This window comes from Saccopteryx leptura, chromosome 1 (genome assembly GCF_036850995.1).
Source record: "Saccopteryx leptura isolate mSacLep1 chromosome 1, mSacLep1_pri_phased_curated, whole genome shotgun sequence".
In the NCBI taxonomy this organism is placed as follows: Eukaryota; Metazoa; Chordata; class Mammalia; order Chiroptera; family Emballonuridae; genus Saccopteryx; species Saccopteryx leptura.
Window position 1 is genome coordinate 392,221,130 of NC_089503.1, and position 25,084 is coordinate 392,246,213.

The 25,084-nt window shown below is 49.0% G+C and overlaps 2 non-coding genes and 2 pseudogenes across 2 annotated transcripts; 2 read left to right on the top strand and 2 right to left on the bottom strand.

Annotated features, from left to right (window-relative positions):
- The first annotated feature begins 1,880 nt into the window (after positions 1-1,880).
- TRNAA-AGC (transfer RNA alanine (anticodon AGC)) lies at positions 1,881-1,952 on the top strand. The gene has a single exon. It is a non-coding gene; the product is annotated as a tRNA-Ala (tRNA).
- A 7,296-nt stretch (positions 1,953-9,248) lies between these two features.
- TRNAA-CGC (transfer RNA alanine (anticodon CGC)) lies at positions 9,249-9,320 on the top strand. The gene has a single exon. It is a non-coding gene; the product is annotated as a tRNA-Ala (tRNA).
- Positions 9,321-11,830: 2,510 nt separating this feature from the next.
- Positions 11,831-12,263, bottom strand: LOC136389642 (large ribosomal subunit protein bL33m pseudogene; annotated as a pseudogene).
- An 11,018-nt stretch (positions 12,264-23,281) lies between these two features.
- Positions 23,282-24,262, bottom strand: LOC136388503 (probable UDP-sugar transporter protein SLC35A4; annotated as a pseudogene).
- Between the last annotated feature and the right edge of the window lie 822 nt (positions 24,263-25,084).

The window sequence follows — 25,084 nt, forward strand, 5'->3', positions numbered from 1 at the left end:
CACCTGCACCTCGCACGGGGAGGGGGGGGTTGACCACCGGGTGGACCAGCTCCTAGACGATCCAGGCACCACAGGCGGGGGTCCAGCTGCGTGAAGCCTTTTGGACTTCTATAAAACAGGGGTCGGGAACCTATTTGGCTGAGAGAACCATGAACGCCACATATTTTAAAATGTAATTCCATGAGAGCCATACAACAACCCATGTACGTTACACATTATCCAATAAAAATTTGGTGTTGTCCTGGAGGACAGCTGTGATTGGCTCCAGCCACCCGCAACCATGAACATGAGTGGTAGGAAATGAAAGAATTGTAATACATGAGAATGTTTTACATTTTTAATTTTATTATTAAAGATTTGTCTGCGAGCCAAATGCAGCCATCAAAAGAGCCACATCCGGCTCACGAGCCATAGGTTCCCGACCCCTGCTATAAAAGAATATGTGGCAATATCTAAAAAAGCTTTGAACATTTTACTACAATTTTCAACATTCTATTTATGTGAATTAGGATTTTCTACCCTCAACACAATTAAGAGTGAAAAGAGAGGAATTCTTTAATGTATTGATGAGGAAATGAGAGTTTGCCTTTCAAATATCTGCCCAAACATTGAAGATATCGCTAGGACACATCAGGCTCATGTTTCTCATAAACACAAGAATGAAAAAACTTAACACATTTGTGCTGGGACCTGCCGAATTGACTAAATCATACTAAGAATGTGTCTATATGTATAAAAAGATAACTTTTTTGTCGCTTTTTTATTTTTTAACCCCTCTTTTTTACGAATTCTAAAAAGCATAACTCAAAAAATGTAACATTAAAGTGTTTTTTACTGTCAGAATAAATTTAATTTTGTCATATTTATTTCATTTAATTACCATAAAAGCATACTTGGAGTTTATATTTTTTAATATTTGACTTAATTATTATAACATATTTCTCAGAAATTTGTATATAGTGTGCCTACAATTATTTGTAGGATTTTAAATGTGCCCTGACTTCAAAAAGTTTGAGAACCACTGGGCGAGGGCCTCCTCTGTTTTTTTAATGTTTGGACTTTCTGTCTCTACAAGGATTAATTTGTGTATGCTGTCTTTATATACAGAATCCACTTCATGTAAGCTTTCAGATCATTTGTGTTCTGCCATGATGTTTCTTTTGATTTTTTTTTAAAAGACCTGTTTTGATGGTTATTTTCTAATCAGTTCTAATTTTGTGTATTTGCACCCTCCCCGTTTTTTATTTTGGCTTAGTTGGGGTAGATGTTTGTCTATTCTGTTGACTTTTCAAAATCCAGATATTTTTTTATTAGTAGTCCACTTTTTTTTTTTTTAAAGCATTATTTCCTGAATTGGCTTCAGCCAACCCTTCCTTATTTTACATTCTTTTGGCGTATTTTGTGCATGCTGTAACACCTTGACACTGAGAATTGGACTTATTTATTTTTCGTTGTTATTAAGGCCCCTTCCATCTCGGAGGGGAGGTTTTTATTCACGTCGCCTGCCGCGGTCTTCTGTTGCTATAGCGACCACTTGGTCTTCTGTTGCTATAGCGACCTCCGCCGCGTTAGCCGAGGCTCGCCCCCCATTGGTTGGGAAGGGAGACCCCGAGCTTCCGAGGGGGATGCGCTGGGTGAAGCGGCCCAGCTGCACGGAGGGGTCCCCGGGGTCCCAGCGCCGCCTTCCCGCGGTCTCCCCGGGGCTGGGGGGCTGGGAGGGCGGCTCCGCGGGGCGGCCCGGGTCTCTGGCGGCGGCCGTGGGTCCGGAATGCGGCTTCCTGCCGTTTCAGCGGAGCGCGGCCTCGGGCGGGGGTGGGGGGACCGATGCCCGAAAGCCTGATTTTGTCTTGAGTACCTTCTCGAGCCGGCTTCCTGGCGGAGGGGGTGTAGCTCAGTGGTAGAGCGCGTGCTTAGCATGCACGAGGCCCCGGGTTCAATCCCCGGCACCTCCACGCTCGGAGAAGACAAGCGTATCATTACCCAATGGACCTTTGGTTCCGTTTTCCAGTATTAGAAGAGAAGAGAACGCGGGACAGATGTAAGAAAAGGCGCACACAACGCAGAGGGTGTATCCTTGAAGAATGTTATTATCCATTGTCACCCCCATCAATGCAGAGGGTGTATCCTTGAAGAATGTTATTCAGCAATGTCACCCCCATCCATGCAACAAAAAGGACGTGGGTTGGTTGTTTTCAAGCCGTGTTGATACCGTGATCGGAACTGCAGGTTGAGCAGAAAGAAAAGCAGAGGAAATTGACCAATCTGGAAAACTTGAGAAGTTTATTTTTCATTGAAATGAATGTGCAGAAGTCACACTTCGGCCGAAATAGTTCCACTGAGAAGTATATCCGGCTGAAGACCTCAAAATTTCACAGATTAGGTTCCAGTTTTGTTGTCTTGATTCTTAGCGGAGAATTGGACTCACTAGATATTTACATAATTTTTCCTAAGACAATTGCGCCCTCTGTTGGCAAGGAATTTTCCAGACTCCTAATCAGTGGACCTTTGACCCCAGCAAAGCGGGTGGCCCAGGAGAACTTGTGAGAGATGCAGAATGTCAGCTCACCCCAGACCTACTAAACTAGAGGCAGCGTTTCAACAGGGTCTCAAGATGACTCCTTTGTACATTGAAGTTTCAGAAATACCAGTTTGAGTGTTGTTAACTGCATCAAGAGGGTATTATAATATGACTACATGTTGTATTTTAATTTTATTCCAATTTCTTATTCCAAGGTAGAAAAAAATAATTGCAAAATTCTATTTGTGTGTGTGTGTGAGAGAGAGAGAGAGAGAGAGAAAGAGAGAGAGAGAGAGAGGAAGGGAGAGAGATGAGAAGCATCGACTTAGAGTTGAGGCACCTTAGTTGTTCATTGATTGGTTTCTCAAGTGTGCCTTGTGGTGGAGGACACACCTCTAGTGAGCAAGTGACCCCTTGCTCAAGCCAGCAACCTTTGAGGTCATGTCTATGAGACCATACCTGGCCTTCAGGGGTTTTTATCCTGAGTTCTCAGCATCGTAGGCCAAGGCTCTGTCTGCTGCGCCACCACAGTGGTCAGGCTGTATTTCTGTTTTTGAACCTTGTGTGTTCTAATCATTGACCCTGTTTCCCCCTCAATGGTAATATATTTACTAATAGTTTTGAATCAATATACATAATTTAATTAGATGTAGTTTCCTTTTTTATTTTATTTTATGTGAAAGGAGGGGAGATAGACTTCCTTTGCGCCCTGACCGGGATCTACCTGGCATTTCCTGTCGGGGCTAGTGCTCGAATCAATAGAGCTATCCTCAGCACCTGAGACCAACGCTGGAACCAGTCAAGCCGCTGGAGGGGAAGAGTAAGAGGAGGGGGAGGGGAGGGGCATCCTGACTGGGGATTGAACCTGGGAGTCTGCAAGTGGGGCCGGTGCTCTATCCAGTGAGCCAACCAGCCAGGGTCAAGTTTCTTGTTTCTTAATAAAAATTTTGCAACTTTCGTAATCCAGATTGTGCTAACTTCCAATATGAACAGGGAAATGAGTACACCTGTTTCTGCTTGGCAACATTTTATTATTTTTTAAGTTGAACTTATCGAGGTGGCACTGGTTCACAGCATTATACAGGGTTCAGGCGCACATTTTTGCCACATCTTCTGTACGCTGTGTTGTGTTCACCCCACAAGTCAAATCTCTATCCATCACCATTTATCACACGTATACCCCCCCTAACCCTGTAATCACCACACTGTTGTTGCATCCATGAGTTTTTCTCTTTTTTCATCTGTTTTGCTCAAATGCCCCCCATCCCCACAGCTGTCCGCCCCGGCTCTCTACCTGTAAGTCTGTTCCTATGTATTTGCTTGTGAGTTCATTTTGTGCATTAGCTCTCACATAGGAGTGAAGCTATGTGGTACTCATTGTTCTCTGACTGGTTTATTTCACTTCTCATAATGCCGTCTAGGTGTGCTTGGCAACGTTGAAAAAAGAATTAAGATTTTTGTAATCATTTCAAAATTCATAGCTGCCTCTTTCTCACCAAATTCTCAGGAACTTTTGTGCTAACCCCCCATTTGTGTTCTCAGCTCTGGGATGGATTTTGAACGTCCGAAACCCTCAGCTGCTGCACTCAAAGTGTGGGCTGGAGATTGATCAGGAACTGGGACATCTACAGTTCCCCGAGTATAGAAAATGTCAGGCTGCCTCTCTCTGTGTGAAGTGATTAGGTATTTTTTAAATGAGAAATTAAGTTTCAAAAGACACACTTTCTCAAGCTAAGATGCCTTGGTTTAGAAAAGATTGGCACAAAATAGTTAAAGTGATGAAAAGCAAAGACCTGCAACCGAGACTACCCTACCTAGCAAGGCTGTCGTTTGACCGTAAAGGAAAAATGAAGAGCTTCCCAAACAAGAGAGAGCGAATGGAGTTCATTACCACCCAACCATTACAGGAAATGGTAAAGGGACTTTAGAAGGAGAAAGAGACCCTGGCCGGCTGGCTCAGCAGTAGAGCATCAGCCTGGCGTGCGGGGGACCCGGGTTTGATTCCCGGCCAGGGCACATAGGAGAAGCGCCCATTTGCTTCTCCACCCCTTCCTTCCTCTCTGTCTCCCTCTTCCCCTCCCGCAGCCGAGGCTCCATTGGAGCAAAGATGGCCTGGGCGCTGGGGATGGCTCCTTGGCCTCTGCCCCAGGCGCTAGAGTGGCTCTGGTCACAGCAGAGCATCGCCCCCTGGTGGGCAGAGCGTCGCCCCTGGTGGGCGTGCCGGGTGGATCCCGGTCAGGCGCATGCGGGAGTCTGTCTGACTGTCTCTCCCCGTTTCCAGCTTCAGGAAAAAAAAAAAAAAAAAGAAGGAGAAAGAGCCTGACCAGGCGGTGGTCCAGTCGTTAGAGCGTAGACCTGGGATGCTGAGCTGAGGACTCAGGTGTGAAATCCCGAGGTTGCCAACTTAAGCACAAGCTCACCAGCTTGTGTGGTGCCGGCTCTCCAGCTTGAGCGTGGCCCCATGGTCACTGGCTTGAGTCCAAGGTCTCTGGCTTGAGCAAGGGGTCACTCTCTCTGCTGGAGCCGCCCCCCTCCCCAGTCAAGGCACATATCAGAAAGCAACCAATGAACAACTAAGGTGCTGCAATGAAAAATTGATGCTTCTCATCTCTCTCTCTGTCTGTCCCTCTCTTTGTCTCTGTCACAACCACCCAAACCTGGTTGCTGGTTCAAAACCCTGGGCTTGCCTGGTCAAGGCACATATGAGAGTTGATGCTTCCTGCTCCTCCCCTCTTCTCTCTCTCTCCCTCTCTTCTTCTCTCTTTTTTCTCTCTCTCTAAATATAAATAAATAAAATATAAAATAAATAAATAATTAGTAAAGCCGAGTAATGGATATGTGAGAATTCATTGTAATACTCCTTTTACTCTTAAATATGCAAAAGAGTCTACAATAAAAAAGAAAAGAAAAAATACTGATTGACTCACAAAAGAGGGAATAGAAACTCTGAATAATCTTATTTTAATTAAAGAAGTTTAATAACTGAACAATAACCTTCCAAAATACAAAGTATCAGAACTGGATGGGGTCATTGGGGGATTATACATTTAAGGAAGAAATCATAACAATTACTCCCAAAGGACTGAATTAGAAAGAATACTTGCCAACTCGTTCAAGGAGGCCAACATTACCCTAACACCAAAACCAGACAAAGATATTACAAGAAAAGAAAACTGCAGGTCAATATCTGTCATGAACATACATGCAAACATAAGCAAACTGAATCCAGCAGTGCATAAAAAGACTTACACACCATGTATGTCTACATGGAATTCACCCAAGGTATGCAAGGCTGGTTCAACATTTGAAAATCAATTAATGTCATCTATCACATCAACAGGCTAATGAAAAACGATCACACGGTCATATCAATAGATGCAGAAAAAGCATTTGATAAAATCCAACTCATTTATGATAAAAAAAAAAAAAGCTTTCAGCAAATTTAAAATAGAAGGGAATGTCTTCGATTTGATTTTTTTTAAAAAAGCTATAAAACATCATTAGCCAACGTCCTACTTAATGAGGAGAAACTGGAAGCCTCCAGCTAATATCTGGATGTCGCCTCTTAACACTCCGTTCCAGTGTCCTGATGGAATTCCTGACTAATTCAGTCTGTCAAGAAGAGGAAGTAAAAACTACGCAGAGGGTAACAAGACCTGTACTGACACATCCTTGGCACCCCAAGTCCACAGTTTACGTTAAGATGTACTCTTGGTGTCGTACATTCTATGAGTTTTTTTTAAATTTATTTATTAAATTTAATGCAGTGACATTGATAAATCAAGGTACATATGTTGAGAGAAAACATCTCTAGATTATTTTTTTTAAACTTATTTATTTATGTATTTATTCATTTTTTTAGAGAGGAGAGGGAGCAACAGAGAGAGGAGAGACAGAGAGAGAGAAGGGAGGGAGGAGCTGGAAGCATCAACTCCCATATGTGCCTTGACCAGGCAAGCCCAGGGTTTCGAACCCGCGACCTCTCTAGATTATTTTGACATTTGATTGTGCTGTATACCTCTCCCCCAAAGTTAAATTGTCTTCTGTCACCTTCTATCTGGTTTTCTTGTGCCCCTCCCCTCCCCCAACCCCTCTCTCCTTCTTCACCCCCTCCCCCCTCCCCCTACCCCCACCCCTGTTGCCATCACATTCTTGTTCATGTCTCTGAGTCTCATTTTTATGTCCCTTCTGTGTATGGATTCATATAGTTCTTAGTTTTCTTTCTGATTTACTTATTTCACTCCGTATGATGTTATCAAGGTCCATCCATGTTATTGTAAATGATCCGATGTCATCATTTCTTATGGCTGAGTAGTATTCCATAGTATATATGTACCAAAGCTTTTTAATCCACTCGTCCTCTGACGGACACTTGGGCTGTTTCCAGATCTTCGCTATTGTGAACAATGTTGCCACAAACATGGGGGTGCATTTCTCCTTTTGGAGCCGTTCTATGGTGTCCTTGGGGTATATTCCTAAAAGTGGGATAGCTGGGTCAAAAGGCAGTTTGATTTTCAGTGTTTTGAGGAATCTCCATATTGTTTTCCACAGTGGCTGCACCAGTCTGCATTCCCACCAGCAGTGCAGGAGGGTTCCCTTTTCTCCACATCCTCGCCAGCACTTATTCTGTGTTGTTTTGTTGATAAGCGCCATTCTGACTGGTGTGAGGTGATATCTCATTGTGGTTTTAATTTGCATTTCTCTAATGATTAGTGATGTTGAGCATTTTTTCATATGCCTATTGGCCATCTGTATGTCCTCTTTGCACAGCTAAAGACAACAAGAACAGAATAAAAAGACAAACTACACAATGGGAGAACATATTTGACAATACGTCTGATAAGGGGTTAATAACCAAAATTTATAAAGAATTTGTAAAACTCAACACCAGGAAGACAAACAATCCAATCCAAAAATGAGCCAAAGAGATGAATAGACACTTCTCCAAAGAGGACATTTTATGAGTTTTGAGAAATATCTAATGGCTTATGTCCCCCATGATAGTATCACCCCTGTTGGTGTTACCTCAGCAACGAACGAGAGTCCCCGTTGTTCCACAGTCTCTCCAGCACTTGGTGTCACTGTTGCAGATTTCCGCCGTTCCACTTGTAGTGTCGTGGTGTCTCCTTTTAATTGCATTTCCCTGATGATGTGTGATGTGGAGCATCTTTCCTGGGCTTATCTGCCATCTGTACATCTTCTTTGGTGAGGTGTCTGTTCATATATTTTGCCCACTTTTATTTTTTTTATACAATTGTTTATTTTCTTGTTGAATTTTAAGAGTTCTTTGCCTATGTTGGAAACTTGTCTTTGGAAATGCAAATATTTTTTTTCCTGGTCCATGGCTTGTATTTCTCATAGCAGACTTTTTTTTTTTTTAAAGGGTGGGAAAGGCTTAGTTTTTTTTGTTTTTGTTTTTAATTATTTTATTTATTCATTTTAGAGAGGAGAAAGAGAGGGAGCGAGAGAGACAGAGAGAGAGGAGAGAGAGACAGGGGGGAGGAGCTGGAAGCATCAACTCCCATGTGTGCCTTGACCAGGCAAGCCCAGGGTTTCAAACAGCGACCTCAGCATTTCCAGGTCGACGCTTTATCCACTGCGCCACCACAGGTCAGGCTGACTTTCTTTCTTTCTTTTTTTTTTTTTTTTGAAGTCAATTTATCAATTACTTTTTTAAAAATGAATTGTGCTTTTGCTGTTGCCAAGATCCCCCTTGAAGAGCCGCCATTCTGTAGGAGAAATGAAAAGCCACAGGCAGCTTCTTCCGCTCCCTGAGCGGTGAGAAAAGCGCGCTCAGTGGCGACGCCGAAGGTCCGTGTCGGCTGAGCCTCTGCCTCTGGTGACGAAAGTCGGGACAGGATTGTCACTCTTTTCATCCACTGGACCGGTGGTTTGTTTTCTCTTTTCTTTCCCATCCGAATGGGATCAGATCGAGAGCAGCAGCATCACAGATTCCTTTGACCATTTTAACCTACTGTGCTGCAAAGAATTTGGGTCGTAGTTTCCACGAGCCTTTTTGGCTAGTAGCACGTTCTTTTCTAGGGTCAGAACAGTTCCTTAATTCAGAACAGTTCCTTAATTCTTCCCGCCTAGGATTTTGGTTTGGTCAACAGAAGAAAGAACGGTCGTGCTGCAGTTACTTAGGAAAGCTGTGCTCCATTCTCAGCAGCGAAGGAAACTGGATGCTGCTCTGGCGTCTCAGAATGTTACTTGAACCTGGCTACTGTGGCGCAGCGCAAAGTGGGAATGTCACCTGAACCTGGCTACTGTGGCGCAGCGCAAAGTGGGAATGTCACCTGAACCTGGCTACTGTGGCGCAGCGCAAAGTGGGAATGTCACCTGAACCTGGCTACTGTGGCGCAGCGCAAAGTGTGAATGTCACCTGAACCTGGCTACTGTGGCGCAGCGCAAAGTGGGAATGTCACCTGAACCTGGCTACTGTGGCGCAGCGCAAAGTGGGAATGTCACCTGAACCTGGCTACTGTGGCGCAGCGCAAAGTGGGAATGTCACCTGAACCTGGCTACTGTGGCGCAGCGCAAAGTGGGAATGTCACCTGAACCTGGCTACTGTGGCGCAGCGCAAAGTGGGAATGTCACCTGAACCTGGCTACTGTGGCGCAGCGCAAAGTAGGAATGTTACTTGAACCTGGCTACTGTAGCGCAGCGCAAAGGGGGAAAACGCTTTGCGCATTTCACAGGATAGGGACTCTGCAGAGGAACTCTCGCCCCAGGGGATGTAGCTCAGTGGAAGAGCGCTTGCTTCGCATGTAAGAGGCCCCGGGTTCAATCCCCGGCATCTCCACGAGGGTTGTTTTCTGAACCAGCCTTGTTTCTGGCCCTAAATGACTAATAAGCACAACATTCTAGGTTCAGTTTTTTCAACCATTCTTGTCTCTCGCCTAAAATGACTAAGTGCAATATTCCAGGTTCTCTCTTTCCAGTCATCCCTGTCCCTGACCTTGAGTTATCAAATACAATATCCTACTTCTTTCTAATTTTTCCCGTTATCATTTCTTTAAATTGAGCTATATTCCCGCCCTCATGTTGATGTCTTTTCCGTCTGGCTAACTAACCACTTCCTGGAGATTTCCCGGGGTGTTTTTATAATGTACAAAACCAGAGGGACAATTTAGAAGTAACCTCATGCTATGAATGGATCCAGGAAGTTGTAATATAGCTACATATCAAATAGTTTAGCTCCATCGAATGAGGTCCTATCCATTCCCACTTTCCACTGGAAAATAACCAGTAAAAATAAAACCTCTTAGTAATTTTTTAAGGGGAGTGGAAAGCAGCATGACTTTTTTAGTATTGATATGGTTGTTGCATATCAGTCTTCAAGAGTTCATCCTAAGCCCATAGGAGGCATTTCTTCATATACGGTAGTGACTAACCTAGTTACTTTATTTTTCTCTGCCTCTTCCGCTTCACTCAAGTTTCTGTGTGGGATGGTCCAGTGCGGGAGGTCTGGGAAAGCAGTCAATGTTCAGAATAGCCTCTGAAAATGGAAGGCTGAGTTGGTTGGGAAGCCAAAATATTACTGCCTGGCAGAACTGAGGGTCGAGTTGAGGCTGCATTCTGGGCAACGGCGGGTGCACGAATATTTAATGTGATTTCTGCATTGCACTTACTCCTTGATTTAATGGAGTGCTTTGGAATATTAACAATAAAAAAGCAATAATTAATTTACTCTAGTGTTTCTATTAATATTTAAAAATAATAAAAAATGTCACTAGGTGTTTTCTCTGCCCTTGTGAAGAGACGTTTCAATGCTTTATTTAATATGTATTTGTTTTGTGGTTTCTCTATGGTGTGATATAACTGCTAAGTCAGAGGGTAGACCTGAGAGTTAAGGGAGAGCGATGCATCAGTAATATTTGCAACTCTGTATCATAATTACGTACTGGAGGTTTGTAAAAGACACAAGGGGACACAAGAGAGTAGGATCGACTCTTCTGGAGGAGGTAGGTCAGGGAACGCTTCACAAAAAAATAGACACTGTGATGTGTGTTCAAGGATAAGTGGGGGTTTGAGAGCTGGAAATGACCATCAAAACGTTACTCCATGATCTACTCGGAATAAACACCATGCGTGTGACACGAATGAAGACATGAAAGAAAACACTGGAATATTTAGTTAGTTACATGTGGGTGTGGAACAGAGGATGAGACCGGAAAACATAGAAGATGATGTAGGTTTTAATTCCCGTCACATTTGTCACTTCCCTCTGCCACCTTCAGTTTGTTATATTTGTATGAGTCTCTCTGGGGTTTTTTTGTCCATTCGTTTTTTTTTGTTTGTTTGTTTGTTTTTTTTTAATTTTTTTTTTAAATTTATTCATTTTTAGAGAGGAGAGAGAGACAGAGAGAGATAGGGGGGAGGAGCTGGAAGCATCAACTCCCATATGTGCCTTGACCAGGCAAGCCCAGGGCTTTGAACTGGCAACCTCAGCGTTTCCAGATTGACGCTTTACCCACTGCGCCACCACAGGTCAGGCTGTCCATTCGTTTTGGCTATGGTAATGAACATGGACATACCTGTATCTTTTTGAACTAGTGTTTTTATTTTCTTCCGATAAATTCTGAGAAGTGGAATTGCTGGGTCGTAGGGTAGTTCTAATTTTAGTTGTGTTGAGGAATCTCCGGACTATTTTCCACCGTGGCTGCACCGATTTACACTTCCGCCGACAGTGAGTGTGCAAGGGTCTGCTTTTCTCCGCCTCCTCACCAACATTGGTTATTTGTTGGCTTTTGGATAACAGCCATTCTGACAGATGTGCAGTGATCTCTCAGGGTGGTTTTGATGGACATCTCTTTGATGATTAGTAATATTGAGCATCTTTTCATGTGCCTGTTGGCCATCCGCATGTCTTTTTTGAAAAAAAAAACACATCTATTTCAGATACTCTGCCCATTTTGTAATTGGGTTTTGCTGCTGGGTTGAGTCATACAAGTTCTTTATATGTTTTGGATGTTAACCCCTTATTGGATAATATGATATGCAAATATTTTCTATTCAGTCTCTGTCAATGTCAATTATGTCAGTTTGGTCTAATGTGTCATGTAAGGCTGATGTTTTGATTCATTGATTTTCTGTTTGGATGATCTGTTTACAGTTGTCAATGGAGCATTAAAATTCTTAACTATAATTTTTTTTTTTACTGTGTCTTCCCTTAGTTCTGTAAATAGTTGCTTTATATCTTTCAGTGCTGATTCAGTGCATATAAATAAAGAAGTGTTATATCTTCTTGATGTAGTGTCCCCTTTATCTTTAAAAATTTTTTTTTATTTTAATAATTTTTATTAAGGGCTATAAAAATATCCAGAAAGATAAATAAATGTGATGCAATGATATATGTTCTAACATGAAGAACTTTCTTTCACTCATTGTTTTCCTTCACAATGGCCTTCAAATCATAGGACGCAGTGATTCGTGTCCTTTCCTCTTCTTTTATTGCATGCTGCAGAACTTCTGAATCAGTATCCCGCCCTCAGCCTTCTCATTTATAAATCAAATTCATTTCCAATCCATTGTTTAGAGGGAGCGTATTTTTTTCTGTTCCACAAAGAGGACTCTTGCTTTCACAACTGGATCATAATGCAGTAGAGTCAGTTTCTCCCGTAGTCGGCTCCTCTTAGTGTTGAAAGAGTAACCTGTCCCAGCTTGGCTTACCATTTTCACCAGAATGGTCTTTGACTTGCTCCTGGCCAAGGAGGCAGCGGACAGCAACATGACGACACCCTCGAAGTCCTTTATCTTTACAAAACATCCATCTTTGTGTTTTGTTACTGTTGGTGTCTTGACATCAGTGTGTCGGATATAAGTGGGGCTACACCTGCTCTTTTGTGGATGTTATTTGCTTGAGAATCATTTCCTACTCTTTCATTTACATTTCTCTTTCATCTAAAGTTGTCTTTGCTCCTTAGATGTGTCTTTTGAAGGCAGCACATGGTTGGCTTTTGATTTTTGATCCAAACTGCTACTCTGTCTGTCATTGTTGGTGAATTCGGTCTATTTACATTTAGGGTAATTATTGATGCGTGAGGATTTCTCATAGCCATTTTACGTTTTGTTTTTTAGTAGCTCTGTTTCTCCATTGGTTCTTTTCCTTGGCATTTTTGTCAATTTTGTTTGGTGTTACTCCATACTTCTTTTTTTTGTATTCCCTTTCTTTAATTTATGTGTCTCAATTTTGACTTTTTTGTGAGTGGCTACCATTTGTTTATTGAAAAAGAACGTTTCATATATACAGTAGTCCTTTGTTTTTGAATGTATCTGACCTTCACCCTCCTTCCCTAAGTCAGACCTTTATGCCATCTTCTTTTATGTTTTTATTGTTACAGATTACCCTTTTTTATGATGTAAGTTTGTTGGAAATTTTACTTATAGTTTTGTCACATTTTGTTATTTGTTTTTTTTTGTTTGTTTGTTTTGTTTTTTTTTGTATTTTTCTGAAGCTGGAAACGGGGAGAGACAGACAGACTTCCGCATGCGCCCGACCGGGATCCACCCGGCACGCCCACCAGGGGCGACGCTCTACCCACCAGAGGGCGATGCTCTGCCCCTCTGGGGCGTCGCTCTGCCGCAACCAGAGCCACTCTAGCGCCTGGGGCAGAGGCCAAGGAGCCATCCCCAGCGCCCGGGCCATCTTTGCTCCAATGGAGCCTTGGCTGTGGGAGGGGAAGAGAGAGACAGAGAGGAAGGAGGGGGGGGGGGGTGGAGAAGCAAATGGGCGCTTCTCCTATGTGCCCTGGCCGGGAATCAAACCAGGGCCCCCTGCACGCCAGGCCGACACTCTACCGCTGAGCTAACCGGCCAGGGCCTTGTTATTTGTTTTAGGTAGAATAATCCTATTGACTATTTTCTGCAGTGGGTGTTTTTGGTGATAAATTCCCTCAGCTTCTGTATGCCTGAAAAAAATCTTTATTTCTTATTCATTTAAAGGATAACTTTGCCGGATATATGTTTTGTTTTTTTTTATTGGCTGGTAATTTCTCTCTTTCTATAATTTAAATTATATACTCTCTTCTGGCTTGTAAGGTTTCTGCTGTAAAGTTCAATGACGACCTAATGGTCTTCCCTTTATATGTTACTTTCTTCTTTTGTCTGGCTGCTTTGAGAATTCTTTCTTTGTCATTAATTTTTGACAGTTTTGATACAATGTGCTTTGGAGAAAGCCTTTTTCAGTTAACTAGGTGCCTCCTGTTTGCTTCTGTTTGTTGGATTTGTGAATTGAACTCTTTCCATATGTTTGGGAAGTTCTCATCAATTATTTATTTGAATAAGCTCTTCATCCCTCTCTCTCTCTCTTCTTCTTCTGGTTCCTGTTATTCTTAGGTTGCTCTTGATGATGGAGTCAGACAGTTCTCATAGAGCTGTATCGTTTTTTTAATGCTCAGGCCTCTCCTTCCTGCGGCATCATTTCAGATGTCCATCTGAGTGCAAGCTGCCTGTGTGTGTTGTCTCACATCTTGTTGAGTATTTTCAGAGCTTTAATCTTGCAGTCTCTGTCATTTGTATCCTAAATTTATATGTGTTTAAGTTTGTTTTCTGGAGATTTAAAATTTTCTTTCTGACTGCATCACTCCCTTGGTTATTCACGGTGTTTGATGGGTTCCTTCTCTGTTTTTTTGTTTGTTTGTTTTTAATTTTTTGTATTTTTCTGAAGTTGGAAATGGGGAGGCAGTCAGACAGACTCCCACATGCGCCCGACTGGGATCCACCCGGCATGCCCACCAGGGGGCGATGCTCTGCCCATCTGGGGTGCTACTCTGTTGCTACCAGAGCCATTCTAGTGCCCGAGGCGGAGGCCATGGAGCCATCCCCAGCGCCCGGGCCAACTTTGCTCCAATGGAGCCTTGGCTGCGGGAGGGGAAGAGAGAGACAGAGAGGAGGGAGAGGGGGAGGGGTGGAGAAGCAGATGGGCGCCTCTCCTGTGTGCCCTGGCCGGGAATCGAACCCGGGACTCCTGCACACCAGGCTGACGCTCTACCACTGAGCCAACCGGCCAGGGCCTCCTTCTCTGTATTGACATCTGTGTGAGTGGCTCTTCTCTAGTAGATTACTACCAAGAGGTCTTTCTACTACTTCCCAGTAGATGGTGCCGAATGACAAGTTTTAGCTCTCTGTGCTGACCCCCCTCTCCAGTGGTGATGCAGGCTGTTGTCCATGTCACTGCGTGTGATGCTGGCAGTGGGGTGGGCTGGGACCACCAGGTTCTGTCTTCGTTTTTCCTCCTAATGATGCACCCTTGGGCCTCTGCATGTTCTTCCCTGTGGCCTGACGGGACCGGACACAGAGCACCCCCTTTGCACAGAAGAACAGTGGTTGTGTAGTGTCAGTCAATTCTCGGGTATGCCATCAATGCTCTTTGTGCCCTGACACCAGGGTGAAGGGAGGTGACTTATAGGAGTCCGGGGGACTGTGGGGCTTTGGGTCTTTGCTTCTCTGCCTGGAGCACCAACCACGGAACCATCATGACTGTTCCCAGTGCTGCAACCCCAGCCTGGGTCCCTGCCCTCAGCCACTGCTCCAGCTTCCTGCCGTGGGAGTGCTCCCTGGATCTCTCTGCCCCTCTCAGCAGAAGGACAGCTTCCTCCTATGGGAGTGCTCCCTGGGTCTGTCTGCTCCTCTCAGCAGAAGGACAGTCTTCTCCTGTGGGAATGCTCCCTGGATCTCTCTGCTCCTCTCAGTGGAAGAACAGTCTCCTCCTGTGGAGTGCTCCCTGGATCTCTCTGCTCCTCTCAGCAGAAGGACAGTCTCCTCCTGTGGGAGTGCCCCCTGGATCTCTCTGCTCCTCTCAGCAGAAGGACAGTCTCCTCCTGTGGGAGTGCTCCCTGGATCTCTCTGCTCCTCTCAGCAGGACAGCTTCCTCCTGTGGGAGTGCTCCCTGGATCTCTCTGCTCCTCTCAGCAGAAGGACAGTCTCCTCCTGTGGGAGTGCTCCCTGGGTCTCTCTGCTCCTCTCAGCAGGACAGCTTCCTCCTGTGGGAGTGCTCCCTGGATCTGTCTGCTCCTCTCAGCAGAAGGACAGTCTCCTCCTGTGGGAGTGCTCCCTGGATCTCTCTGCTCCTCTCAGCAGAAGGACAGTCTCCTCCTGTGGGAGTGCTCCCTGGATCTCTCTGCTCCTCTCAGCAGAAGGACAGTCTCCTCCTGTGGGAGTGCTCCCTGGATCTCTCTGCTCCTCTCAGCAGGACAGCTTCCTCCTGTGGGAGTGCTCCCTGGATCTCTCTGCTCCTCTCAGCAGAAGGACAGTCTCCTCCTGTGGGAGTGCTCCCTGGGTCTCTCTGCTCCTCTCAGCAGGACAGCTTCCTCCTGTGGGAGTGCTCCCTGGATCTCTCTGCTCCTCTCAGCAGAAGGACAGTCTCCTCCTGTGGGAGTGCTCCCTGGATCTCTCTGCTCCTCTCAGCAGAAGGACAGTCTCCTCCTGTGGGAGTGCCCCCTGGATCTCTCTGCTCCTCTCAGCAGAAGGACAGTCTCCTCCTGTGGGAGTGCTCCCTGGATCTCTCTGCTCCTCTCAGCAGGACAGCTTCCTCCTGTGGGAGTGCTCCCTGGATCTCTCTGCTCCTCTCAGCAGAAGGACAGTCTCCTCCTGTGGGAGTGCTCCCTGGGTCTCTCTGCTCCTCTCAGCAGGACAGCTTCCTCCTGTGGGAGTGCTCCCTGGATCTCTCTGCTCCTCTCAGCAGGACAGCTTCCTCCTGTGGGAGTGCTCCCTGGATCTGTCTGCTCCTCTCAGCAGAAGGACAGTCTCCTCCTGTGGGAGTGCTCCCTGGATCTCTCTGCTCCTCTCAGCAGAAGGACAGTCTCCTCCTGTGGGAGTGCTCCCTGGATCTCTCTGCTCCTCTCAGCAGAAGGACAGTCTCCTCCTGTGGGAGTGCTCCCTGGATCTCTCTGCTCCTCTCAGCAGGACAGCTTCCTCCTGTGGGAGTGCTCCCTGGATCTCTCTGCTCCTCTCAGCAGAAGGACAGTCTCCTCCTGTGGGAGTGCTCCCTGGATCTCTCTGCTCCTCTCAGCAGGACAGCTTCCTCCTGTGGGAGTGCTCCCTGGATCTCTCTGCTCCTCTCAGCGGAAGAACAGTCTCCTCCTGTGGGAGTGCTCCCTGGATCTCTCTGCTCCTCTCAGCAGAAGGACAGTCTTCTCCTGTGGGAGTGCTCCCTGGATCTCTCTGCTCCTCTCAGCAGAAGGACAGCTTCCTTCTGTGGGAGTGCTCCCTGGATCTCTCTGCTCCTCTCAGCAGGACAGCTTCCTTCTGTGGGAGTGCTCCCTGGATCTCTCTGCTCCTCTCAGCAGAAGGACAGCTTCCTCCTATGGGAGTGCTCCCTGGGTCTGTCTGCTCCTCTCAGCAGAAGGACAGTCTTCTCCTGTGGGAATGCTCCCTGGATCTCTCTGCTCCTCTCAGCGGAAGAACAGTCTCCTCCTGTGGGAGTGCTCCCTGGATCTCTCTGCTCCTCTCAGCAGAAGGACAGTCTTCTCCTGTGGGAGTGCTCCCTGGATCTCTCTGCTCCTCTCAGCAGAAGGACAGCTTCCTTCTGTGGGAGTGCTCCCTGGATCTCTCTGCTCCTCTCAGCAGAAGGACAGTCTCCTCCTGTGGGAGTGCTCCCTGGATCTCTCTGCTCCTCTCAGCAGAAGGACAGTCTCCTCCTGTGGGAGTGCTCCCTGGATCTCTCTGCTCCTCTCAGCAGAAGGACAGTCTCCTCCTGTGGGAGTGCTCCCTGGATCTCTCTGCTCCTCTCAGCAGAAGGACAGCTTCCTCCTGTGGGAGTGCTCCCTGGATCTCTCTGCTCCTCTCAGCAGAAGGACAGTCTCCTCCTGTGGGAGTGCTCCCTGGATCTCTCTGCTCCTCTCATCAGAAGGACAGTCTCCTCCTGTGGGAGTGCTCCCTGGACCTCTCTGCTCCTCTCATCAGAAGGACAGTCTCCTCCTGTGGGAGTGCTCCCTGGACCTCTCTGCTCCTCTCAGCGGAAGGACAGTCTCCTCCTGTGGGAGTGCTCCCTGGATCTCTCTGCTCCTCTCAGCAGAAGGACAGTCTCCCCCTGTGGGAGTGCTCCCTGGATCTCTCTGCTCCTCTCAGCAGGACAGCTTCCTCCTGTGGGAGTGCTCCCTGGATCTCTCTGCTCCTCTCAGCAGAAGGACAGTCTCCTCCTGTGGGAGTGCTCCCTGGACCTCTCTGCTCCTCTCAGCAGAAGGACAGTCTCCTCCCGTGGGAGTGCTCCCTGGACCTCTCTGCTCCTCTCAGCGGAAGGACAGTCTCCTCCCGTGGGAGTGCCCCCTGGATCTCTCTGCTCCTCTCAGCAGGACAGCTTCCTCCTGTGGGAGTGCTCCCTGGACCTCTCTGCTCCTCTCAGCGGAAGGACAGCTTCCTCCTGTGGGAGTGCCCCCTGGATCTCTCTGCTCCTCTCAGCAGAAGGACAGTCTCCTCCCGTGGGAGTGCTCCCTGGACCTCTCTGCTCCTCTCAGCGGAAGGACAGCTTCCTCCTGTGGGAGTGCTCCCTGGATCTCTCTGCTCCTCTCAGCAGGACAGCTTCCTCCTGTGGGAGTGCTCCCTGGATCTCTCTGCTCCTCTCAGCAGAAGGACAGTCTCCTCCTGTGGGAGTGCTCCCTGGATCTCTCTGCTCCTCTCAGCAGGACAGCTTCCTCCTGTGGGAGTGCTCCCTGGATCTCTCTGCTCCTCTCAGCGGAAGAACAGTCTCCTCCTGTGGGAGTGCTCCCTGGATCTCTCTGCTCCTCTCAGCAGAAGGACAGTCTTCTCCTGTGGGAGTGCTCCCTGGATCTCTCTGCTCCTCTCAGCAGAAGGACAGCTTCCTTCTGTGGGAGTGCTCCCTGGATCTCTCTGCTCCTCTCAGCAGGACAGCTTCCTTCTGTGGGAGTGCTCCCTGGATCTCTCTGCTCCTCTCAGCAGAAGGACAGCTTCCTCCTATGGGAGTGCTCCCTGGGTCTGTCTGCTCCTCTCAGCAGAAGGACAGTCTTCTCCTGTGGGAATGCTCCCTGGATCTCTCTGCTCCTCTCAGCGGAAGAACAGTCTCCTCCTGTGGGAGTGCTCCCTGGATCTCTCTGCTCCTCTCAGCAGAAGGACAGTCTTCTCCTGTGGGAGTGCTCCCTGGATCTCTCTGCTCCTCTCAGCAGAAGGACAGCTTCCTTCTGTGGGAGTGCTCCCTGGATCTCTCTGCTCCTCTCAGCAGGACAGCTTCCTTCTGTGGGAGTGCTCCCTGGATCTCTCTGCTCCTCTCAGCAGAAGGACAGCTTCCTTCTGTGGGAGTGCTCCCTGGATCTCTCTGCTCCTCTCAGCAGAAGGACAGTCTCCTCCTGTGGGAGTGCTCCCTGGATCTCTCTGCTCCTCTCATCAGAAGGACAGTCTCCTCCTGTGGGAGTGCTCCCTGGATCTCTCTGCTCCTCTCAGCAGAAGGACAGTCTCCTCCTGTGGGAGTGCTCCCTGGATCTCTCTGCTCCTCTCAGCAGAAGGACAGCTTCCTCCTGTGGGAGTGCTCCCTGGATCTCTCTGCTCCTCTCATCAGAAGGACAGTCTCCTCCTGTGGGAGTGCTCCCTGGATCTCTCTGCTCCTCTCATCAGAAGGACAGTCTCCTCCTGTGGGAGTGCTCCCTGGACCTCTCTGCTCCTCTCATCAGAAGGACAGTCTCCTCCTGTGGGAGTGCTCCCTGGACCTCTCTGCTCCTCTCAGCGGAAGGACAGTCTCCTCCTGTGGGAGTGCTCCCTGGATCTCTCTGCTCCTCTCAGCAGAAGGACAGTCTCCCCCTGTGGGAGTGCTCCCTGGATCTCTCTGCTCCTCTCAGCAGGACAGCTTCCTCCTGTGGGAGTGCTCCCTGGATCTCTCTGCTCCTCTCAGCAGAAGGACAGTCTCCTCCTGTGGGAGTGCTCCCTGGACCTCTCTGCTCCTCTCAGCAGAAGGACAGTCTCCTCCCGTGGGAGTGCTCCCTGGACCTCTCTGCTCCTCTCAGCGGAAGGACAGTCTCCTCCCGTGGGAGTGCCCCCTGGATCTCTCTGCTCCTCTCAGCAGGACAGCTTCCTCCTGTGGGAGTGCTCCCTGGACCTCTCTGCTCCTCTCAGCGGAAGGACAGCTTCCTCCTGTGGGAGTGCCCCCTGGATCTCTCTGCTCCTCTCAGCAGAAGGACAGTCTCCTCCCGTGGGAGTGCTCCCTGGACCTCTCTGCTCCTCTCAGCGGAAGGACAGCTTCCTCCTGTGGGAGTGCTCCCTGGATCTCTCTGCTCCTCTCAGCAGAAGGACAGTCTCCTCCTGTGGGAGTGCCCCTGGATCTCTCTGCTCCTCTCAGCAGGACAGCTTCCTTCTGTGGGAGTGCTCCCTGGACCTCTCTGCTCCTCTCAGCGGAAGGACAGCTTCCTCCTGTGGGAGTGCTCCCTGGATCTCTCTGCTCCTCTCAGCAGAAGGACAGTCTCCTCCTGTGGGAGTGCTCCCTGGATCTCTCTGCTCCTCTCAGCAGAAGGACAGTCTCCTCCTGTGGGAGTGCTCCCTGGATCTCTCTGCTCCTCTCAGCGGCAGGACAGCTTCCTCCTGGGGGAGTGCTCCCTGGATCTCTCTGCTCCTCTCAGCAGAAGGACAGTCTATTCCTGTGGGAGTGCTCCCTGGATCTCTCTGCTCCTCTCAGCAGGACAGCTTCCTTCTGTGGGAGTGCTCCCTGGATCTTTCTGCTCCTCTCAGCAGAAGGACAGCTTCCTCCTGTGGGAGTGCTCCCTGGATTGCTCTGCTCCTCTCAGCAGAAGGACAGCTTCCTCCTGTGGGAGTGCTCCCTGGATCTCTCTGCTCCTCTCAGCGGAAGGACAGTCTCCTCCTGTGGGAGTGCCCCCTGGATCACTCAGCTCCTCTCAGCAGAAGGACAGTCTCCTCCTGTGGGAGTGCTCCCTGGACCTCTCTGCTCCTCTCAGCAGAAGGACAGTCTCCTCCTGTGGGAGTGCTCCCTGGATCTCTCTGCTCCTCTCAGCAGAAGGACACACAGGCACAGCTGGTTTTCCTCCCTCTCCAGGCTGAACCCCATGTGAGCCCTCAGCTGCAGGGTTCCATCCTTGGCTCCCCCCTTTTCTGACTCCCCCATCCATTCCTGCTTGCCCACCTTTAGTTGATTCGACGTGTGGCTCTCTCAGGGGTACCTGTACACTAAGCTGGTGCTCTTTTATTGAGTTATCGATGTTCAACTTGTTAAGACTGTCAGAGGGGGAGGACAAGGTGATCTTCCAGGCCGCCATTTCTCTGACATCACTCCAGTGTCTCATTGTTTTTATTGCAATTCCTTAATGACAAATGATGTCAAACATCTTTCCCGTCCTTACAGAGGTCCCTTGTCTATCACAGGGGTTAGGTTCCAGAACTCCCCATGATAGACGAAAATTTGTGAAGTAGCGACACTATATTTATTTTATTATTTACATATATTTTAAGGCTTTATTTCGATTTGATATTCTTTTTATATGGTTTTTTTTTTTTTTATCTTTCTGAAGTTGGAAACAGGGAGGCAGTCAGACAGACTCCCGCATGTGCCCAACCGGGATCCACCCAGCATGCCCACCAGGGGGCGATGCTCTGCCCATCTGGAGTGTTGCTCTATTGAGACCAGAGCCACTCTAGCACCTGAGGCAGAGGCCATGGTGCCATCCTCAGTGCCCGGGCCATCTTTGCTCCAATGGAGAGGGCGAGGGGTGGAGAAGCAGATGGGCGCTTTTCCTGTGTGCCCTGGCTGGGAATCGAACCTGGGACTCCTGCACACCAGGCCGATGCTCTACCACTGAGCCAACCGGCCAGGGCCTAATATGTTTTAATTAATATTTTTATATTGTTTTCATTTATTTAGGCTAAAAAATGCTTATTTTACTGCAAAAATAATTAAAATAATAAATATATAAAAATACCTATATACTGCAAAATCCTGGGATATAGAGAAAAATCCATAATACAAAATTAGATATATACAATTTAAAAATCCGCAATACAGTGAGATCACAAAAAGTGAGCTGCGATGTGGTGAGAGACGACTGTTTTTGCACCTGTATATCTTCTCTCATGGGTATGTGCTCAGAAGTTTTGCTCAGAAGTTTTTATTTTTCCTTTGTATTTGAAGGATAGCTTTGATGGGTATAGTATTCTTGGCTGGTACCTCCTCTCTGTCAGTACTTTGAATGTTTGGGTCCACTCTCTTCTGACTTGTAGAGTTTCTGCTGAGAAGTCTGACAATAACCTAATGGGCCTTCCTTTATATGTTATGTCCTTCTTTTTCATATCTGCCTTGGGTGTTGTTTCTTTGTCATTAATTTTTTTTTTTTTTTCATTTTTCTGAAGCTGGAAACGGGGAGAGACAGTCAGACAGACTCCCGCATGTGCCCGACCGGGATCCACCCGGCACGCCCACCAGGGGGCGACGCTCTGCCCACTAGGGGGGAATGCTCTGCTCCTCCGGGGCGTCGCTCTGTCGTGACCAGAGCCACTCTAGCGCCCGGGGCAGAGGCCAAGGAGCCATCCCCAGCGCCCGGGCCATCTTTGCTCCAATGGAGCCTCGCTGTGGGAGGGGAAGAGAGAGACAGAGAAGAAGGAAAGGGGGAGGGGTGGAGAAGCAGATGGGCGCCTCTCCTGTGTGCCCTGGCGGGGAATCGAACCGGGACCTCTGCACGCCAGGTCGACGCTCTACCACTGAGCCAACCGGCCAGGGCCTCTTTGTCATTAATTTTTGACAATTTTATTATGATGTACCTTGGAGAAAGTCTGTTTAGGTTGAGGTAACTCGATGTTCTTGTTTGCTTCGTGGATTTTGATATACTAATTATACTTATATTGCTCTTTCATATGGAGTCAGACAATTCTTGTGGAGATCTATCATTAAAAAATTTTTTTTGTAGGAATCGCCTATACTTCAGAATGCTTTATTAAGATCTTATTGCTTATGTAGTTAGGCACCGATTGAGCTATACAAGTTTCCCTGTGCCTGGTCCCAGGTCACTCTGTGTAGAGCTCCCATGGCTGCTGGAAGCTGGGACACCCCTAGGCAGGGGCGGGACCTACAGTGGGAAGGACAGTGACTCCTAGGAGTTGTAGAGGGGGCAGTGGGCTTCAGGAGGGTCTCTGGGTAAGAGGTCAGGAGTCTGGGCTTAAGCCAGGTCCCAGGGGCAACATTCCCTGAGATGAGTCCAGTCCCAGCCCCTCTGGGGTTTCCAGAACTAAGGCCGGGTGTGGAGAGCAGTACTGTGGAGGGAGCAGGGGGCACTGTCTCCAGGCACTGATGGAGCTTGGGTGAGCTTGGCAAAATGGCCGAGGTGATGGGTATGAAATCTGTGGCACTGGGCTTTCCTGCAGGACAGTGGTGGTGGTGGTGGTGGGGGCATCCTTTATTTGGTGAATCATGCACCACAGCTGGGCTGGGTACCAGCCCCAGGCATGTGGGCAGTGGGTCTGCTGGGGTGGCCACAGCAGGCAAAGAAAGCCAACTGTTGCCCACACCCCACTTTAAGCAACTGCATTCACGCAGGATGAGGCAGAGAACCTACTGCATCAGGGGTGGAGTCATTTCTCGGGCCTGAGTGTCGACGCTCCCTCAATTCCTTAGTCTGGAATAATTCGGGGAGGCAGTGCCTTAAGTGTCCAGTTTCCTGAACCAAACCCATTCTACAAGTCTCAGGTGTTCCTTCACCCACTCACCTGGCTGGTCTCACTTCCTTAGCTTTTCTCAAACGGCACTTGTGACAGGTTACTGAGGGGGACGGGGACTGGGAGGTGGCTCTGGTGGCCATGGGCAGTCTCTGGGGTCAGGGGTCATGGTTCCGGTGGCCATGGCCATTGGCTGCCATAGTACAGGCGCACAGCCAGACCAACGAGAAGCGTGGCCAGGAAGAAGGCAGCTGTGAGCTGCAGCCGCAGCAGGGCCGCGGAGAGCACGTGGCGTTGACCACCAGGGAGCAGGACACCCCAGAGAGACGGCGGCGTTGACCACCAGGGAGCAGGACACCCCAGAGAGACGGTGATGCTGCTGCCGTGCGTCATGATGGCCGACAGGAGCCGTCCGTGCACTGCCCGGCTCAGCACCACGAGCGAGCGCTGCCCAGCCCGAGAAGCCCTCCCGGAGGCCTGGGCCAGGGCCGCCGCCTGCATGCAGACCTCGGTTCAGGAGCACACCGAAAGTGTAGGGGAAGAGGTTCTGAAGGGCCAGGGGCAGCCGCTGTCGCTTCCTGAGCAGCTCTGTGTACACGGACGACAGGGGCCTGGGGCCAGCCGCAGCTGCTGCAGGGGACCCCCCAGGAAGAGCGTTCCCAGGGTCCTGGAGGCCCCCAGTTGCATAGCAGGCCCCCGCTGCCAGCAGCAGCAGCAGCAGCGCTAAGCCCCGGCGTGCAGACAGGCGGTGCCGGAGGCAGACGCAGTACAGCAGGGCCGTGCTTCCAATCTTGGGATTGCTCAGCACCTGGTGGGTACTGGGGTCCGTGTAACGTTGGAGATAAATCACCAGGTTATTGTTAGCGCTGTAGAGCGAGGCTGAGAATGCGAAGGGCGCGGCCCGGCGCCAGGGTGGGGCCCCCAGGGGCCATGCTTGCCAGCTCACCAGGAGAGAAAAGGGGCACAGCAGCAGCTTGGTCAGCTCAGTCAGCAGCACAGCTGAAGAGGGTCGGAAGGGCACGTGGCCACCCACATGGCACAGTGCCAACAGTGGGGCATGGGCACCGTACATGGCAGTGGACAGGAGTAACATCAGGGTCCAGCGGGCCTTCCTAGGCTTGGCACACCCCCGTTCTCTACACTCATGCCCACGCCAGTAACTACCTACAAGCAGTGAGGACTGTAATATGTTTGGGGAGAATCAAGATATGGAGCCAGCCCCCAAGAGGGAGGAGCCGCACAGTATCTCACCAGAAAAAATACTGAGAACTCTAGTTAGCTGCAAATTCCATAGTCGGGGCGGGAAAGGGTCTGGTGGCCTTAGAGGCCATGGTCTTGGGATCAGTCCCCAGGGAGTTAGGGAGGGAGGAGTCCAGGGTGCTGGCTGATGAGCCACTGTCCACCCTCTGCAGGAAGGGAAGCAAGGACGAAGGTGGCAGGAGAGGTGGAGACGGCAAATGGGTGACAGCCGGGAAAGCCAGCTCTGGTGTCTGTGGTTGGAGGCGTCCACCTGCAGCCCCCAGCTGCCCATCCTGCTCCCCAAGGCATCCGGAGCTGGCCAGGTCCCCTGCGCAGTGACCGCAAACAGTCCTCAGTGTCTTCTCCACACTGGGCAAGGCATCTGCCTGAGCTGAGCAGAGGCCAGCGCAGGTGCCCACGGCAAAGCCCCATACTGCTGGTGCCCTCAGTCTGGCCACCACGTAGCCAGCCAGGAAGCCCCTGAGGAATGGGGAGGACCACAATGAACCATCCTGGCCCACAGCGCTGTGGTCTTTGTCTCCTACACGCTGCTGCAGGCGCTCCGGCTGGTTCTTGAGAAACGCCAGGTCCTTAAATTTGGGCAGGGAATCCTTGTCATCCACCATCTTCTCCCCCCCCCCCCCCCCCCCCGTTGAACTTCTAAAAACTTTTTTTTGAGTCTCTTCTCTGTAGCATTTTTTTTTTTTTGTATTTTTCTCTTTTTTTTTT